The sequence below is a fragment of the Panthera pardus genome, unplaced genomic scaffold (genome assembly GCF_024362965.1).
Source record: "Panthera pardus isolate Hobbes unplaced genomic scaffold, ASM2436296v1 HiC_scaffold_148, whole genome shotgun sequence".
Lineage (NCBI taxonomy): Eukaryota > Metazoa > Chordata > Mammalia > Carnivora > Felidae > Panthera > Panthera pardus.
The window spans coordinates 24,904-31,463 of record NW_026526708.1 but is presented as its reverse complement, the minus strand read 5'-3'; positions in this window follow the sequence as shown (position 1 = coordinate 31,463).

Sequence of the window (6,560 nt, the reverse complement as noted above, 5' to 3'; positions counted from 1 at the left end):
CCAAGAAACAGACTTTTAACTATAGAGAACACAGTGATGGTTATTGGAGGGTAAGTTGGTTGGGGGATGGGTGAAATAGGTGATGGAGATTAAGGAGTGCACTGTGATGAGCACCGGAAATTGTATGGAAGTGTAGAATTGCTATATTGCACATTTAAAACTAATATTACACTGCATGCTAACTGCAATTTATTTATTTATTTATTTATCTATTTATTTATTTATTTATTTATATTTCTTTTTTTTGTTGATTTTTTTTGTTTTTTTAATTTTATTTTTAATTTACATCCAAATTAGCATATAATGCAACACTGATTTCAGGGGTAGATTCCTTAGTGCCTCTTACCCATTTAGCCATCCCCCCTCCCACAACCCCTCCAGTAACCCTCTGTTTGTTCTCCATATTTATGTGTCTCTCATGATTTGTCGCCCTCCCTGTTTTTATATTCTTTTGGCTTCCCTTCCCTTGTGTTCATCTGTTTTGTCTCTTAAAGTCCTCATATGAGTGAAGTCCTATGATTTTTGTCTTTCTCTGACTAACTAATTTCACTTAGCATAATACCCTCCAGTTCCATCTGCGTAGTTGCAAATGGCAAGATTTCATTCTTTTTGATTGCCGAGTAATACTCCATTATAGATATATATACCACATCTTCTTTATCCACTCATCTATCGATGGACATTTGGGCTTTCCATACTTTGGCTATTGTTGATAGTGCTGCTATAAACATGGGGGTGCATGTGTCCCTTCAAAACAGCACACCTGTATCCTTTGGATAAATTCCTAGTAGTGCAATTGCTGGGTTGTAGGGTAGTTCTATTTTTAGTTTTTTGAGGAACCTCCATACTGTTTTCCAGAGTAGCTGCACCAGCTTGCATTCCCACCAACAATGAAAAAGAGATCCTCTTTCTCCGAATCCTCACCAACATCTGTTGTTGCCTGAGTTGTTAATGTTAGCCATTCTGACAGGTATAAGGTGGGATCTCATTGTGGTTTTGATTTGTATTTCCCTGATGATGAGTGATGTTGATCATTTTTTCATGTGTCAGTTGGCCATCTGGATGTCTTCCTCGGAGAAGTGTCTATTCATGTTTTTTGCCCATTTCTTCACTATATTCTTTGTTTTTTGGGTGTTGAGTTTGATAAGTTCTTTATAGATTTTGGATACTAACCCTTTATCTGATATGTCGTTTGCAAATATCTTCTCCCATTCTGTCGGTTGCCCTTTAGTTTTGCTGATTGTTTCCTTCGCTGTGCAGAAGCTTTTTATTTTGATGGGGTCCCAATAGTTCATTTTTGCTTTGGTTCCCTTGCCTCCAGAGACGTGTTGAGTAAGAAGTTGCTGCGGGCAAGATCAAAGAGGTTTTTGCCTGCTTTCTCCTGGAGGATTTTGATGGCTTCCTGTCTTACATTGAGGTCTTTCATCCATTTTGAGTTTATTTTTGTGGATGGTGTAAGAAAGTGGTCCAGGTTCATTCTTCTGCATGTCGCTGTCCAGTATTCCCAGCACCACTTGCTGAAGAGACTGTCTTTATTCCATTGGATATTCTTTCCTGCTTTGTCAAAGATTAGTTGCCCATACATTTGTGGGTCCATTTCTGGGTTCTCCATTCTGTTCCATTGACATGAGTGTTCTTGTGCCAGTACCATACTGTCATGATGATTACAGCTTTGTAACATAGCTTGAAGTCTGGGATTGTGATCCCTCCTGCTTTGGTTTTCTTTTTCAAGATCGCTTTGGCTATTCGGGGTCTTATCTGGTTCCTTACAAATTTCAGGATTATTTGTTCTAGCTCTGTGAAGAATGCTGGTGTTATTTTGATAGGGATTGCATTGAATATGAAGATTGCTTTGGGTAGTATCGACATTTTAACAATATTTATTCTTCCTATCCAGTAGCATGGAATCTTTTTCCATTTTTTTGTATCTTCTTCAACTTCTTTCCTAAGCTTTCTATAGTTTTCAGTGTATAGATTTGTCACCTCTTTGGTTAGATTTATTCCTAGGTATTTTATGGTTTTTGGTGCAATTGTAAATGGGATTGATTCCTTGATTTCTCTGTTTCTACATTGTTGGTGTATAGGAATGCAACCAATTTCTGTGCATTGATTTTATATCCTGAGACTCTGCTGAATTCATGAATCAGTTCTAGCAGTTTTTTGGTGGAATCTTTGGGGTTTTCCATATAGAATATCACGCCATCTGCAAAGAGTGAAAGTTTGACCTCCTCCTGGCTGATTTGGATGCCTTTTATTTCTTTGTGTTGTCTGACTGCAGAGGCTAAGACTTCAAATACAATGTTGAATGACAGTGATGAGAGTGGACATCCCTGTCTCATTCCTGACGTTAGGAAAAGCACTCAGTTTTTCCCCAGTGAGGATGATATTAGTGTTGGGTCGTTCATAGCTGGCTTTTATGATCTCGAGGTATGTTCCCTATATCCCTACTTTCTTGAGGGTTATTATCAAGAAAGGATGCTGTATTTTGTCAAATGCTTTCTCTGCATCTATTGAGAGGATCATATGATTCGTGTCCTTTCTTTTATTGATGTGATGAATCACGCTAATTGTTTTGCAGATATTGAACCAGCCCTGCATCCCAGGTATAAATCCCACTTGGTCGTGGTGAATAATTTTTTTAATGTATTGTTGGAGCCGATTGGCTAATATCTTGTTGAGGATTTTTGCATCCATGTTCATCAGGGAAATTGGTCTATAGTTCTCTTTTTTCATGGGGTCTCTGGTTTTGGAATCAAGGTAATGCTGGCTTCATAGAAAGAGTTTGGAAGTTTTCCTTCCATTTCTATTTTTTGGAACAGTTTCAAGAGAATAGGTGTTAACTCTTCCTTAAATGTTTGGTAGAATTCCCCTAGAAAGCCATCTGGCCCTGGACTCTTGTTTTTTGGCAGATTTTTGATTACTAATTCGATTTCCTTACTGGTTATGGGTCTGTTCAAATTTTCTATTTCTTCCTGTTTCAGTTTTGGTAATGTATATGTTTCTAGGAATTTGTCCACTTTTTCCAGATTGCCCATTTTATTGGCATATAATTTCTCATAATATTCTCTTATTGTTTTTATTTCTACTGTGCTGGTTGTGATCTCTCCTCTTTCATTCTTGGTTTTATTTATTTGAGTCCTTTCCTTTTTCTTTTTCATCAAACTGGCTAGTGGTTTATCAATTTTGTTAATTCTTTTGAAGAACCAGCTTCTGGTTTCATTGATCAGTTCTACTGCTTTTTTGGTTTTGATAGCATTAATTTTTGCTCTCATCTTTGTTATTTCCAGTCTTCTGCTGGTTTTGGGTTTTATTTGCTGTTCTTTTTCCCAGCTCCTTAAGGCGTAAGGTTAGGTTGTGTATCTGAGATCTTTCTTCCTGGATTGCTTTATACTTTCCTCTTATGACCACCTTTGCTGTGTCCCAGAGGTTTTGGGTTGTGGTGTTATCATTTTCATTGACCTCCATATACTTTTTAATTTCCTCTTTAATTTCTTGATTAGCCCATTCATTCTTTGGTATGACATTCTTCAGTCTCCAAGTATTTATTACCTTTCCAATTTTTTTCTTGTGGTTGATTTGAGTTTTATAGCGTTGTGGTCTGAAAATATGCATGGTATGATCTTGATCTTTTTGTACTTACTTAGGGCTGGTTTGTGTCCCAGTATATGGTCTATTCTGGAGAATGTTCCATGTGCACTGGAGAAGAATGTATATTCTGCTGCTTTAGGATGAAATGTTCTGAATATATATGTTAAGTCCATCTGGTCCAGTGTGTCATTCAAAGCCATTGTTTCCTTGTGGATTTTTTGATTAGATGATCTGTCCATTGCTGTGAGTGGGATGTTGAAGTCTCCTACTATTAAGGTATTACTATCGATGAGTTTCTTAATGTTTGTGATTAATTGATTTATATATTTGGGTGCTCTCACATTTGGCGCATAAATGTTTACAATTGTTAGGTCTTCTTGGTGGATAGACCCCTTGATTATGATATAATGCCCTTCTGCATCCCTTGATACAGTCCTTATTTTAAAGTCTAGATTGTCTGATATAAGTGTGGCTACTTTGGCTTTCTTTTGTTGACCATTAGCATGATAGATGGTTCTCCATCCCCTTATTTTCAATCTGAAGGTGTCTTTAGGTCTAAAGTGGTTCTCTTGTAAACAGCATATCGAAGGATATTGTTTTCTTATCCATTCTGTTACCCTATGTCTTTTGACTGGAGCATTGAGTCCATTGACATTTACAGTGAGTACTGAAACATATGAATTTATTGCCATTATGATACTTGTAGAGTTGGAGTTTCTGGTGGTGTTCTCTGGTCTTTTCTAATCTTTGTTACTTTATATATATATACATATATATATATATATATATATATATATATATATATATATATACACATATATAAATTCATCTTTTCTCCCCTCAGAGAGTCCCCCTTGAAATTTCTTGCAGGGCTGGTTTAGTGGTTACAAACTCCTTTAATTTTCATTTGTCTGGGAAAATTTTGATCTCTCCTTCTATTTTGAATGACAGCCTTTCTGGATAAAGAATTCTTGGCTGCATATTTTTCTGATTCAGCTCATTGAATATATCCTGCCACTGCTTTCTGGCCTGCCAAGTTTCTGTGGATAGGTCTGCTGCAAACCTGATCTGTCTTCCCTAGTAGGTTAAGGACTTTTTTCCCTTGCTGCTTTCATGATTCTCTCCTTGCCTGAGTATTTTGTGAATTTGACTATAATATGCCTTGTTTATGGCCGGTTTTTGTTGAATCTAATGGGGGACCTTTGTGCTTCCTGGGTTTTGATGTCTGTGTCTTTCCCCAGGTTAGGAAACTTTTCTGTTATGATTTGCTCACATAACCCTTCTACCCCTATTTCCTCTCTTCCTCTTCTGGGACTCTTATGATTCTGATGTTGTTCCTTTTTAATGAGTCACTGATTTCTCTAATTCTTAAATTGTGCTCTTTTGCCTTAATCTCTCTTTTTTTCTGCTTCATTATTCTCTATAAGTTTGTCCTCTATATCGCTGATTCTCTGTTCTGTCTCATCCATCCTTGCCACCACTGCATCCATCCATGATTGCAGCTCAGTTATAGCATTTGAATTTCATTCTGGCTATTTTTTTACTTCTTTTATCTCTGCAGAAAGGGAGTCTAATCCAGTTTTGACTCCAGCTAGTATTCTTATTATCGTGATTCTAAATTTTGTTTCAGACATCTTGCTTGTATCTGTGTTGGTTAAATCCCTGGCTGTCATTTCTTCATGCTCTTTTTTGGGGAGTGAATGCCTTCGTTTTGTCATTTTGAAGGGAGAAAAGGAATTCATGAGGTAGAAAAATTAAAATGACAAAATATTAAAATTAAAGAAATATTAAAATTAAAAAATTAAAAACACACACATACACACAAAAATCAAATAAATGACGCTAAATTCTATGTGTGTTTTGTCTCAGTGTTGAAAGTGATTTGACAGATTAGAGAAAAAGAAAAAATAAAGAAAAAAAAGGGGGGGGAAGAGAAAAATTAAAAAATTAAAAAAAGGAAACGGTTTGAGAATTTGAAGAACGAATACACTGAAGTAGATGAAAATGAGATGATGGGAGTAAAATAGAATTTGAAAAAATATATGAAAAAGTAAATAATAAGGTAGAAAAATTAAAGAAAATTAAAAAAATTAAAAATAAATATGAATATTTTCTTTTTCTATATTCAAGAAAAGAAACAAAAGAGAGAAAATAGATTTAAAAAAAGAAAAAAAAGGAAATCGTTTGAAAATTTGAAAAAGTGATTACACTGTAGTAGACTAAAATAAAGTGATGGAAGTAAATAGAATTTGAAAAAATTTACATAAAACAAAAAATATCAAAAAAATTAAAGAAAAATATTTTTAATAGAAATTGAAATTAAAAATGAAGTTTTTCTCTTTCTGCATTCAAGAAAAGGAAAAGAAACAAAAAAGAAAAAAGAAGAGAAAAAAAGAAAAAAAAGGAAATTGTGTGAAAATTTGAAAAGGTGAATACACTGAAGTAGATTAAAATAAAATGATGGAAGTAAAGTAGAATTTGAAAAATTTACACAAAAGTAAAAATATGGTAATAAAAATTAAAGAAAAATATTTTTAATAAAAATTGAAAATAAAAATGAGGTTTTTCTCTTTCTGTATTCAAGAAAAAGAAAAGAAGTGTAAAAGAGAAAAAAAGAGAAGAAAGAAAATTGAATAGATGGATCTGCTAACAGATTGAAGTAGGACTGAAATTATTTCATTTTCCCCTAGAAGTCAGTCTATGTAGCACTTTATAGTCCACAAACTAAGCCGGCGGTGAGACTTGTGTTCTTGAAAGTGAAGTTGGCCCAGGTGGACGGAGCTCAGTGTAATGGCTCCGCTCTCCACTAGATGTCGCTGCTAGCCTACTGGGGCAGATTGTTGCCACGCTTGTAGATGCGTATGCACATGCGCAGGAGTGGTGAAAATGGCACCACCCAGCTACCCATTCTGTTTTCCCGGATCAGCAATCACGTACCCGTCCTCTGTCTTCAGCTTTCATCCACTCCCCGC